We start from the raw sequence: 13,385 nt of genomic DNA, 5'->3' as shown, positions 1-13,385 counted from the left end.
AAAGCTTGGCAGAAATGAAAGCAGCAGACAAAAGGCTGTCGGAGCTGGGTCTGATGGGAAGGCAGTGCTGCTTTGTAGCAGAAGCAGAGCATCTCCCTGACGTATGAAAATGACCCCATTCTGCCAGGAGACCTCCTCAGAAAGTTTGACTTGTTGCAAGTCAGGCTTTGGCTACAACCAGGAAGTTGATGGGGACGACACTGGCAAGGGAGGAGATGGTGTTGGGAAGGGAAGAGGGAGTTCACTAGGATGAGGAAGCAATGGCTCCATTCATGGGGGAGAAATGTGGACATGTGGGAATGATGGGTGCTGGCTTCCCTCTTCCCTTCAGGACCGTGTGCATCAGCATGCCCCGATAGGTCCCCAGAGAGCAGAACTCAAGCCTCGTCCTCCAACACCAGAGGTGCCAGATGGTCATTACGGGTCAGCTCAATCTATGACCCACAGTGGAGTGGTCAGTGCTGGGCTGGATCTTCTGTTCCAGGTACTTCTCCTCATCTAGTCCTGAGACCTCTTCCCATCCTTCTTTCCTCCTTTTACACACATTAGCACCACAGGACCACCATTCAATTCAGCCTTGTAGGGTCAGGGTGGGATGACTCCCTGAAGCCACTGCCCCTCAAAGGACCTGGCTGGGTTGTCTTCTGGGGGCCATGCTACTCACCTGGCACTTTCTCCTTTGAACTCTTAAGCACAACAGCCTGGTTAATCCACACTGGAGGAATAGTGTGCAATGCCCCAAAGGGGACCCACAGGGTCACAGCACAGGGATATAGTTGGGGATAATGGGTACTTTCCTTGTCTCAGAGGGGATTAGTGCTCCTGAGGTCAACCAGGATGATTCTCTGCCCTTTTCTCGCTGAAAAAGAGAAAAAGGGATATTGAATCTCCATAAGGGCATCTGAATACACCACAGTGAGCATGCTGGAGGGAAAGGCTCCTTTGCCCTTTGTCCTTTGCCCTGCTCCAATGTATCTGGTGTCTCAAGACCCCTCAAGCCCTGTGATGGGCTGAAATGCATCCTCCCAAATTCGTATGTTGAAGTTCTAACCCCTAGTGCCTCTCAATGTGACTGTATTTGGAGAAAGGACCTCTAAAGAGGTAATTTGGTTAAAATCAGGTCCTATGGGAAGGCCCGTCTCCAGAAGGACTGGTGTCCATGTAAACAAAGTTTGAAGAGACGCTAGGTATGCACATGTGCAGAGAAAGGCCATGTGAGGATACAGTGAGAAGGCAGCCATTTGCAAGCCAAGGAGGGAGGCCTCAGAAGGAACCGGTCCTGCGGACTTGCAGCCTCCCGAACAGTGGGAAAATAAATTTCTGTTGTCTAAGCCACCCAGTCATGATAGTTTGTTATGGCAGCCCTAGCAAACTAATACAAACCCTATTTCCTCTATGAAACCTTTTTTTATATCCTAATGAATTTGGTTACTATTATGACAGATCTTTAATGTTTTCTAAAAAAAAAAAAAAAAAACCAAAAACAAATCCTTATAGCAGCAGTCCCTGGAAACCCACGCAGAAAATTCTGTCCCACACTATCCCATTCAAATAGCAGTTCCTGATAAGAAATCACTCCCAACTGTGAGGAATCAGATCTAGGAGGAAGGACAAGAATGCTTTGACAAAACTCCCTACCCAAGTTTGATTTACCACCTCCAAGTTGAAAGTCACAGCTACACAGTTTAACACAAACAGTTAAGCACTTGTGACATACTTCTTTATCTTCTGGTTTATTTATTTGGTTCTATCTGTTCAATTTGTCTCCCTGCTTCAACCTGGATTCCCAGAAAGCAGAACCTGCAAGAAGAGTTTGGGTTTGAGAATCTTGTTGGAGAAAGTGATCCCTTACAGGGATTGAAAGTGAAAGACAGGGGAGAAAAGCTGAGCTAGAGGGAGAGCCAATACAAGGATGCAGGGTGGACGTGGTCCTTTTTATAGGTGATTGCTTGCCTGTCCCCACAGGTCCATTTGGGAACTCATATGAAACACATTCAGGATCTTCCCCTGGAGAAAAAGGAGGAAAGCACTTATTTACTGGCTCCTAGCCACCATTGGTCAGTTTTTCTCTGTGGGATGGGTATTTACTTGTGTGCACTTCCTGTGTATGCAGGGGCACTGAGTGTGTTCCCATGAATCCCACGTGGCAGTGCCAGAACAACCTCTGGACAGGAAGTGAGCAGTACAAGCGGGGCTGTCTTCAGGGAATACAGGGCCTTGGGCAAATATTATTTATATATAAACAATCTGATTTAAAAATATATTACAAATTTCGGCTGGGTGGGGTGGCTCATGCCTGTAATCCCAGCACTTTGGGAGGCCAAGGTGGGCAGATCACCTGAGGTCAGGAGTTCGAGACCAGCCTGGCCAACATGGTGAAACCTTGTCTATACTAAAAATACAAAAATTAACCAGGCATGGCGGCGGATGCCTGTAATCCCAGTTACTCGGGAGGCTGAGGCAGGAGGATCATTTGAACCCAGGTAATTTGGTTAAAATCAGGTCCTATGGGAAGGCCCGTCTCCAGAAGGACTGGTGTCCATGTAAACAAAGTTTGAAGAGACGCTAGGTATGCACATGTGCAGAGAACAGGAGGCGGAGGTTGCAGTGAGCTGAGATGGCACCATTGCACTCCAGCCAGGGCAACAAGAGTAAGACTCCATCTCAAAACAAACAAACACACAAACAAATATATATATATATAAAACAAATTTCATAGGCCTACATGAGATAGAGTGATTTGTCAATGAAGTTTTAGAGTCATGGGTGGGCAATAGGTACTGACTTTCTTGTCCTATCAATACACATGAAGAGTTTTTGTAGTGTCCAGGCACCATCTCTTCCTATTAAGGACCATGAAGTATTCCCTTCCTGCTCATTACTATTAAATGCACAACTCCTGACTAATCAGGTCTTCCACTGACAAAAAGGTAGCAATGAGTGTCATTACTCACAATGCTGTGGTTCTTTAGAACCTGTTTGTATTGAAATAATATGGATCTTGCCTCTGCAGGTCCCTAATACCATATGTTTAATGCTGTTTACATCATGACCCATAATGCTGCATCATTTTTTAAGCCACCTGTGGATAGGATACTGGTTTCCAATTATTCTCTCAAAGATTGTTAATGCGCTTCACTGATGATGACTATAGATGCAAGTCTTACTCAGAGTACACAGGAGAATGTGAATGAGAATTCTTTTCTGAACATACATGGTAAAATTTTCCTTCTGAATTTTGTAATGTAAATATTGAACAGCATGTCTTCCAACCATGTCTTCCCTTCAACATGTCTTCCCTTTGGCCAGAATCACTGCATCCTAGAATGTGATCTATTTCAATGCTGATTTCACTCCAGCGTTCCACACACCACCATCAAAATGGAGGACAGGTGAAAGGCCTGTGGGGAGAGCTAGAAGAGCAGAACAGCTTTCACAAGGAACACCTGTCCTTCACTCAGCAGGGCTGCAGACAGACCAGGTGAGCATGATGTCACCACGTCAATCAGAAGGGCCCACTGGCTAGGGGGAACCAGAGTTCTAAAAGTCTCTGGAGGAGACAGAAAGGGCCATTCCTAGATAATTGCCTTCTTGGAACCAGCCACAATCGGGCTCCATATGCTCAAGTCCTGGAGCTCCTTGGGATATCTGATTGACTTCTTGTATGGTGCATAAACCTGTGTGTGTGTGTGTATGTGTGCGCGTGCATATCATGGGAGAAACTGAAACCTAGGTCCATGCAGGTCTCAGTCCAGGTTCAATAGTACTTAGAAAATTTCAAGGAAGGAGTTGGGAGGGGTAGGCAGGTCCTGAGGCTCAGGTTGATGCCTGGGTCCTGCTTGCCTGAATCTGAGGGTGGTACCAGGTATAGGGCATGAGTTGGAGGTGGCACACTGTTAGGTTGGTCTCATAGGAAGCTGGTTGAGGCCCTTTAGAACAGCTCACTATAGCAATGGCTAAAATAAGACAGCGAGGCATAGAGGACCTACAGTGATGCATAAGAAGGTCTGACAAACTCCCCCATATGATTTTAAACTCCTTAAGGACTTCCATGTCTATTCTTTTTTTTATATGCCTCACACCGTATAGCATAGGCTGTGAGGATTTAATAAGTGCTAAATAAACACATTTATTCTGTCAGTCATTTAAAAACTTATTGAGGTTCTGCCTCATTATATATGCAAAGAAACAGTAGGCTTTGTGAAGAATACAAGGAAATACACAATCCAACCCCTGACTATGAGAACATTCAGTTGAAGAAAGGGGGTGTCAAACCTGAAATTATGACAAGAATCCATCCCTTCCCTAAGTGTTGTATAGTGTCTAGTCCCTGGGACTCAATAAATATTTGTTGAATGAATGAATGTTCATATTAGGAGCTTTGGATTGTCATGTCCAGAATATAGACTCCCATTTGGGGGCTACAACGAAGTAAATAAATAAGCATTTATCAAACATCCTGGGCTGGGCACTGATTAGCACCTGAGAAGCAATAGAGAAGATTCATGCCTGCACAAAGCTGATAATCCCATTGGGGAAAGGAGGAAATCTACAAAACACAAAGAACCAGCAAAGGTATTATGGATCTGAGTCAAACCAGATGACTCAGACCTTAGGGTACACACCTGTGTGCCCCTCATAGCTCATCACACAAGTTGCATAAACACAAGTTTAGTTAATGAGGAAACAAAGATATAAAATCATAGGTTACCTTATAGGAGCCTACACCCAGAGCCAGACCTTAGGGAAACAAATAGAATGTCTCTTTGGTGCTATCCTAACATCCCCTTAGGACCCTCTGAATTTTGCTACTCTAAGGTACTAGGAGCCTCTTTCCAACTGCTCAGAGTCTCTATACCAGTGTATCCCTTGGCTAGCTCGGCCTGGGCAATGAATCATATCCTGAACCTCTCCACACTCACCATTACATCTACCTACTGGAGCATATATTCAGGGCATAAATCTATGTTTCCAGGTTGAAGTCCTCAAACTTGGCCCAAATAAACTCTCTCTCTTCCATATATATACACATATATAAAAAATACACACACACACACACACACACATAAAATTACCTACTTCCAACTTTCTTGTCGATTGATGTGAGAATCACTTGCTGATTACTATCAGGTGACTGATGATACTTGCGTGAGTGCCTCTCTTGCCTGTAGGTTAGGCCTCCTCTTTCCGTCCCTAGAGAATGTTGGGGAATATGCTGAATACCTTTCACCTTACCCCGAATGGCAACTGAGACTTTTGAAGCTAGATAAGGCTGATTGTAGTCAGAGCCACTCTGAAAGGGCCACCCTGTGAATGTCACAGTTCTTAGATGTCTAGAAAGACCCTTCACAAAAATGATACCACTTTTCCCCATGCTTACAAAAGAAATCAGTACAGTTAACCCTTGAACAACATGGATTTCAACTATGCAGGTCCACTTACGCACAGATTTTCTTCCACCTCTGCCATCCCTGAGACAGCAAGACCAACCCTTTCTCTTCCTCCCCGTCTTTAGCCACTCAATGTGAAAACGATGAGGATAAAGACCTCTTTGATGATCCACTTTCACTTAATGAATAGTGAATGTATTTTCTCTTCCTTACGATTTTCTTAATAACATTTTCTTTTCTCTAGCTTACTTTATTGTAAGAATACAGTATATAATACCTATAACATACAAAATATGTGTTAATTGCTAGTTTATGTTATCAGGAGGTTTCCACTCACCAGTAGGCCATTAGTACTTAAGCGTTAGAGGAGCCAAAAGTTATTAGCCAGGCATAGTGGCATGCACCTGTGGTCCCAGCTACTTGGGAGGCTGAGGTGGAAGAATCACTTAAGCCTGGTGGTTGAAGCTGCAGTGAACTGTGATCGTGCCACTGTACTACAGCCTAAATGACAGAGCAAGACTCCATCTCAAAAAAACAAAAAAACCCGAAATACAAAAGTTATATGCAGATTTTCAACTGCATGAGGGGGTTGACACGTCGAACCCCACATGGTTAAAAAGTCAATTGTACTTAAATTCCACCATTAGAAATAATATATAAAGTGCTGATATCATTGGTAAGGCTAATCCAGGGATTTGTAATCTAAAAGTCATCTATAATTACGATCCTAGAAATCACATCTGGGTTCTCAAGCCTGGCTTCACATTAGAACCTCCTGGGAGGCTTTTAAAATACACTGATGGCTTGGCTCAGCCACCAGATATTCCTACTTAACTAGCTGTGATGGGTCATGGATATTGGTAGTTTTAAAGCTTCCCAGGTGGTTCCAGGGTACAACCAACATATATAGAATCATGGACCTAATCCCTCCTTGCCCGCACTCATTGACATTATTCATGAGGAAATGAGAATTAGAGAAGGGTGACAGGACTTGCTCAAATTTATAAAGCCAGGTAGTGCCAAAGCCAGCACTAGACTCTCAGCCCCTTGGTTCCTGCTCAGAATACCACCTCCTACTGCACAGCTGTAATGATGGATGACAACGCTCTTCCTGAGTGCAGCTTCTCATAGAGAAGGGATGGGGAGAAGGTCCAAGGGTGCTGACGCCTGGGCAAAGGAGAGGAGGAAGAAGGTACCCAAGGTGGAGAAACTATGGTCAAGTGTGCCCCACTTTACAAGAGCAGAGTGCAGTGCTGGCAGGCAACCATGTTCACATTCATTTTGCACAGCCTCTACCAGGGGAAGAAGAAAGTAGTTTAGTCCTAAGATTACACTCTGTGGTCATTGTCGCAGCCTCCACTGTTACCAGCTTTGTATCACTGTCAATGTTACTGCAGTCCCCAAGCCCAGGTACAATTCCCAGCTCTGAAAAGGCCGCACAGGGCCTGATCTGCTCCCTTCCCCTGTCCAGGGAAAATTGCAGTCGACACAAATACAGCTACTCCCAGGAGACAGTCATGCTGAAAGGGCCTGTGTCCTAGAGGCTGCATATAATCCCCAATTATCCCCCGGTTTCCCCAGGGAGAGAATGGAGAGGTGAGGGCTTTCAAAAGCCAGCATCCCTTCAGTCTCCATTATGGGGAGACTCACACAGCCTCCTTTCTCCAAACAGCACAGAAGGTCACAGGGACACGGGGCAACAGAGGCAGCTCTTTCAGGCTGGGAGAACAGCCTTCCTTCCTGTCTCAACCCAACCAGAGAACCCCAGCTTCCTTTTTTAGCCATAGAAATGAAGATGGGAGCATTGCTGCAGAAATTCAGCATCACACGAGTTGCCTTCCAGCCAACTCCGTGGAGCGTTGGTTAAGACCTACAGAAAAGTCCAAGCCACGAAGTCTTGCTGTCATCAAAGACTGCTCTGTGCTCTGTGCTCTGTGAACTCCTTTCTGACCACCACCCCTCACCCAGAGCCACTCAAGTCCTCTCTCTCAGCAACACTGACTGTGCTCCCTGGTCATCAGACTCCACCTGAAGCTGTTCTCTGTCCTTGCCCTTGTGTCATTGCGTCTGTCGGTCACACTAGCAAGTCCTCAAGGCAGAAAACCCACCATCTACTTGTCTAGCATTGCTTCCCCATGTGGATTAACGCAGTCCTGAGCTCACAGTAAACCCAAGGCCATAAATATTCATAGAATTCACTAATATATTTGGAGATAAGATATTTCCTGGCCTCCAAATGTGAATCTCTGGGCTTTATTTCACCCTCTTTTTTGCCCCCAGAAACACTTAAGTTTTAGCAATGCATATACAGCTCACAAAAAGCATTTATCCCTACATTCTACACGTATTTGGAGGAGAGTGTATCCTGCAGTATTTAGAAGTATGGAGTCCTAATGCTTGTATTTTGAGTCCTAGTTACCTGAGTTACTTTGGGCAAGTAATTTAATCTTTTCAAGTCTTGGGCTTCTCATCTGTAAAATGAAGATACTATTGGTGCCTAGCTCCTTGAGTTGCTATGAAGATTAAAATACACACTGCAGGCCAGGTAGGGTGGCTCACACCTGTAATCCCAGAAATTTGGGAGGCTGAGGTGGGAGATCACTTGAGCTCAGGAGTTCAAGACCAGCCTGGGCAATACAGAAAGACTCTGTCTCCACAAAACATAAAAAAATTAGTTGGGCATGGTGGCAACCACCTGTGGTCCCAGCTACTTGGAAAGCTGAGGTGGGAGGGTCACTTGAGCCCAGGAGATTGAGGCTGCTATTATCGTACCAACACACTCCAGCTGGGCAACAGAGCGATCCGCTGTCTCAAAACGAACAACACCAACAACAAAAAGACATACTGCAGGTAATGTTCTTAGCAGGCTCCCTGGTCCATGGTAAATGCTAGATAAAAGTAAGGCATAGTCATTAGAGAAATGCAAATCAAAACCACAATGAGATACCATCTCACGCCAGTTAGAATGGCCGTCATTAAAAACTCAGGAAACAACAGATGCTGGAGAGGATGTGGAGAAATAGGAATGCTTTTACACTGTTGGTGGGAGTGTAAATTAGTTCAACCATTGTGGAAGACAGTGTGGCAGTTCCTCAAGGATCTAGAACCGGAAATACCATTTGACCCAGCAATCCTATTACTGGATAGATAACCAAAGGATTATAAATCATTCTACTATAAAGACACATGCACACGTATGTATATTGCAGCACTATTCACAACAGCAAAGACTTGGAACCAACCCACATGCCCATCAATGATAGAGTGGATAAAGAAAATGTGGCACATATACACCATGGAATACTATGCAGCCATAAAAAAGGATGAGTTCATGTCTTTTGCAGGACATGGTTGAAGCTGGAAACCATTATTCTCAGCAAACTAACATAGGAACAGAAAACCAAACACTGCATGTTCTCACTTATAAGTGGGAATTGAACAATGAGAACTCGTGGACACAGGGAGGGGAACATCACACATCAGGGCCTGTCGGGGGTTGGGGGGCAAGGGGAGGGAGAGCATTAGGACAAATACCTAATGCATGTGGGGCTTAAAATCTAGATGACAGGTTGATGGGTGCAGCAAACCACCATGGCACATGTATACCTATGTAACAAACATGCACGTTCTGCACATGTATCACAGAACTTAAAGTCTAATAAATAATAAAAATAAAAATAAAAAAGTGAGGCATAATTATTGATATTTATTGAATACCTATATATCTTTTGGCTGTCATGGCACTGTGCATATGAAGGGGAAAAAGCAAATGTGTGGTGTTAAGACTCATAATCTATTGGGGGGAAGACCCATAAAAAACCCTACATAGTATTTTTACCACCGCAATGTAGAGATATGGACAGGGTATTTTAGGGAGTCCAGAGTAGGAAACCCAAGAAGACTTTCTGAAGGAAGTGACAACTGAGTGTAGGATGAACAGAGGGCTGGAGGTGGGGTGGGGATCGCATTTTAGCCGAAGGAAACTGGGTGAACCAAGGTTTACCACAACTGGGGGCAAGAACCAGCCCATTAAATGTGTGTAAGGCAGTAGGCGAATTGATTGTTTGATATTGCTGGAAAATTAAACTGAAGACAGGATGTAGTAAGATCGTGAGATTCTGCAGCTACCTCTTCCTTTCCCCCATCACCAGTGTTGGTCAACAGAGGCACCTCAGAGTAAGAGAAGCGGGAGAGAGTACCTCCTTGGTGTCTGCCATCCATTTCCTTTAGGAAGCATGTGCCCGAGGATGACGAGGAACTGACGATAGAATCTGCCTCACATCTGAGCCCTGCGCTGAAGCTCCGCCATCCATGCGAGCTCTGTGCCAGGGTGAATCTGCAGGATTGAATAGCAAAACCCATGGCTCACAGAGCCCCTCATCTGGGATCACCACCTCCAACCAGGAGGCAAGCTGGGCAAAGGTGTGGCAGACAGCCTGTGCCCCAGGTGAGTCTCCTGTCTCCTTGCCTCCTCACAGGCCTATCCCTGGAGTGCAGTGGTCACTGGTCCTAGTCGCCACAGACCTCACCACGCACCACATGGAGGGATGAATTCACCAAGTGGAAGGACCTGTTTGGTGTGGCAGGAATTGCCCTTTTATACTCTTACTCAGGGGGCGGGGCCACATCTGCACACCAGGATCTGCCCCCATGACTACCTAAGGAAATTCTCCCACGCCAAGGTCGTATAGTTCCTGGGTCTATTGCGCTGCCTCGTGGGGCCTGCTGCTGCCAAGTGGAGTGATGGGTACTTGCAGTTGGTGTAGGAAGGAGGTTGGAATCCACGATACACCTCTTACAAAACCCACTCATTAATGACCTCTCTGAGCCTTGGTTTTCTCCTTTGTGAAATGCAAATGATAATACCCATCACAGAGGGGTCTCCTGAGGATTCAGTGAAATAATGCATGCACGAAACTTGGCACATATTAAATGCAGAAGAAGGGCTAGCTACTATTGATGTTGCTCTTCCAAGGATAAGTGCTGTAATCTGGTTCATAAGTTCCATTCTGTGTGTGTCTCAGGTACTCTGACAGGTATGGGAGGTACTGAGGCACAGAAAACCTAGCACTTGTCCTCAGGGATTTTTAGTTTGGTGGTGGAAGGAAATAAGTAAAAGGATGTCACAATTTGAGGTATAAGTACTGTCGTAGGGGCCAACACAGGAGATGTGGGAGCCCAGGAGGGAGTTTAACACCATGTGGGGCTGGGGAGGAGGCAGGCAGCTTTTGGAGGATGCAACTTGTGAGTCGAGTCCTAAAAAACAGGGGGCATAAAGCCCAGTGAAGGAGTGGGAGAGAGGGAAGAAATGAATCCTGGCTCAGGGAGAACGTTCCAGGTAGTAGGAATGAGGGCAGGATTAAGCCTTCTGGCAAGCCCAACTCATGGACTGTCCTGGCAATAATGAGGAAAATATGGTTTGGTGAACAGGGTCCATCTGATATGAAGGCTATGCCAGCACAGCAGTTTTTGATGGCTTATCTTTAGTAAGTATGGCAGCCATGCTGGCTACCTACTAAATATCCACACTTCCTCTTCCTTACCAACAGGACTCCACATTCTTGAATATAAAAAACGCCCAGGTAAAAATCCATTTCCCAGCCTCTGCCCAGCAAACAGGGATGGACAGTGAAATGTGTGTAGATTTGTTTTTTAACTTTTTTTGATTTTGTGTCAGGATCTCACTCTGTTGCCCAGGCTGAAATGCAGTGAAGTGATTACGGCTCACTGCAGTCTCAACCTCCCAGGCTCAAGTGATCCTCCTACCTCAGCCTCCAGAGAAGTTAGGACCAAGGCATGTGTCACTATGCCTGGCTAATTGTTTATTTTTATTTTTGTAGAGATGAAGTCTCACTATGTTGCCCAGGTGGGTCTCAAACTCCTAGCCTCAAGCAATCCTCCTACTTCAGCCTCCCAAAGCACTAGGATTACAGACGTGAACCACTACACCTAATCTTTTTTTTTTTTTTTACTTTTTATAATAAAAAAAGTCCAAACATATGCAAAAGTACAGAAAATACTGCAAGAACCTCTGTGTACTCTTCACATAGTTTTATAGCTATCAATTATCAACTTGGTGTGGCGGAAATCAACATTTGCCATTCTTGTTTCATCTGTCCTTCCACTTGTCTTTTTTTTTCTAGATTATTTTAAAGCTCAGACCAGACATTATATGATTTCCACCCACAAATATTTCAGTGTGTCTCTCTAAGAGATAAAGACTTTCTTTTTAAATGTAACCACAATACTAATATCATACCTAACAAAATTAACACTATTTCCTTAATATCATCTAATATGCAGTCTGTATTCAATTAGGAAATCTCTTTAAGGGGACTGACTTGGTAGAAAACTAGGTGGCCTTTGCCCTTCCCCCTCTCCTTCTCCTGTTACAGGATATCCAGATGACCCAAGCCATCCCACTTTTACAAACTGACCACTTTGTGACCATGAGTAAACTTTGGCGGCGGAAGCCACACACTGGGGAAGGTAAAGTGGGAAGATGGGAGGAACTGCGACCCTGATGGCCACGCAGCCATCACACCAACATGAGACTGCCTAACTCTGGTCGTTTTTCTTCCTCAGTCTTGATTTTTGTATTTTTTTAATTAATCGATTTTTTAAAACTTATGAGCAGTTTCAGGTTTACAGAAAAATTGAGCAGAAAGTACAGACTTCCCAAATTCCTGACACCACCCCCACTGGTTCCCCCACTATTGATATCATGAATGAGTGTGGTACATTTATTACGGTTGATGAGCCAATATTGTTGTGTTATTGTTAACTAAAATCTATAGTTTCCCTTAGGGTTCACTCTTGCGTAGATTCTATGGGTTTTGATGAAGGCATGATGACTTTTATCCACCATTATAGTATTGTACAGAGTAGTGTCACTGCCTAAAAATCCTCTGCCCATTCATCCCTCTCTCCCTGCTAATCCCTGGCAACCACTGATCTTTTTACTGTCCCTGAGGTTTTGCCTTCTCCATAGTATCATATAGTTGGAATTGTACAGTATGTAGCCTTTTCAGACTAGCTTCTTTTGCTTAGCAACATGCATTTCAGATTCTTCCATGTCTTTTTGTAGCTTGATAACTCATTTCTTTTCATCACTGAATAATTTTCCATTGTCTGAATGTCCTACAGTTTGTTTATCCACTCACCTATTGAAAGACATCTTGGTTGTTTCCAAGCTTTGGCAATTATGAATAAAGCTGCTATAAACATTTATGTGTAGGTTTTTGTGTGGACGTAAGTTTTCAACTCATTTGGGTGAGTACCAAGGAGAGCTACTGCTAGATTGTATGATAAGAGTGTGTTCAGTTCTGTAAAAAGCTGCCAAACTGTCTTCCAAAGTGGCTGTACCATTTTTCTTAATGTGGAGAGAAATCTTTCCTTAAGCTGCTGTAATTTGTATCTCTGTTATTAGCAGCTGAATGCAATTCCTAATCGATTGGGTGGGGATGCGCTACTGAGTGCTGATTAGCTAGACAGAAATCTTCCACCAACACACTAAAAAGTCAGAAGTAACTGCTCATCTAGTCATGCGTTCTTACCCATCAGCATTATGTTTTTTTCATGAGGTCAGAGGAGATTGTAGATATATAACAAAGATATGACTCTCTGTGTTCTAATTTTCTATTAACATTATGATGATAAGAAAAGATTGACTTGTCTTTTTATTTAGGTCCTGTTAAGGAGTCTCCACATGATTACTTCTTCATAAGTGCTTGTAAACTTTTTGTTTAATGATCTGTTCCCCCTGTCTTTTGGCATTTTTCTGGTCTTCATAATTCCACCAAGATTAAGGATAGTGGTTTGACAGTTAGGTCTACAAATCCTGTCCTAGTTGGAATCTTCAAATGCTGAAGTGAGCAAATATTCCCCACTATCATTATCCAGTAATCAAAATCATTTTAGCGACTTGATTTGGCTTCACACTGAGCAATAGATGTGTTCTAGGGAAAACTATATACACATCACATTGTTATAAAT

Source organism: Chlorocebus sabaeus, chromosome 18, assembly GCF_047675955.1.
Source record: "Chlorocebus sabaeus isolate Y175 chromosome 18, mChlSab1.0.hap1, whole genome shotgun sequence".
Lineage (NCBI taxonomy): Eukaryota > Metazoa > Chordata > Mammalia > Primates > Cercopithecidae > Chlorocebus > Chlorocebus sabaeus.
Note: the sequence above shows the minus strand (reverse complement) of the source record.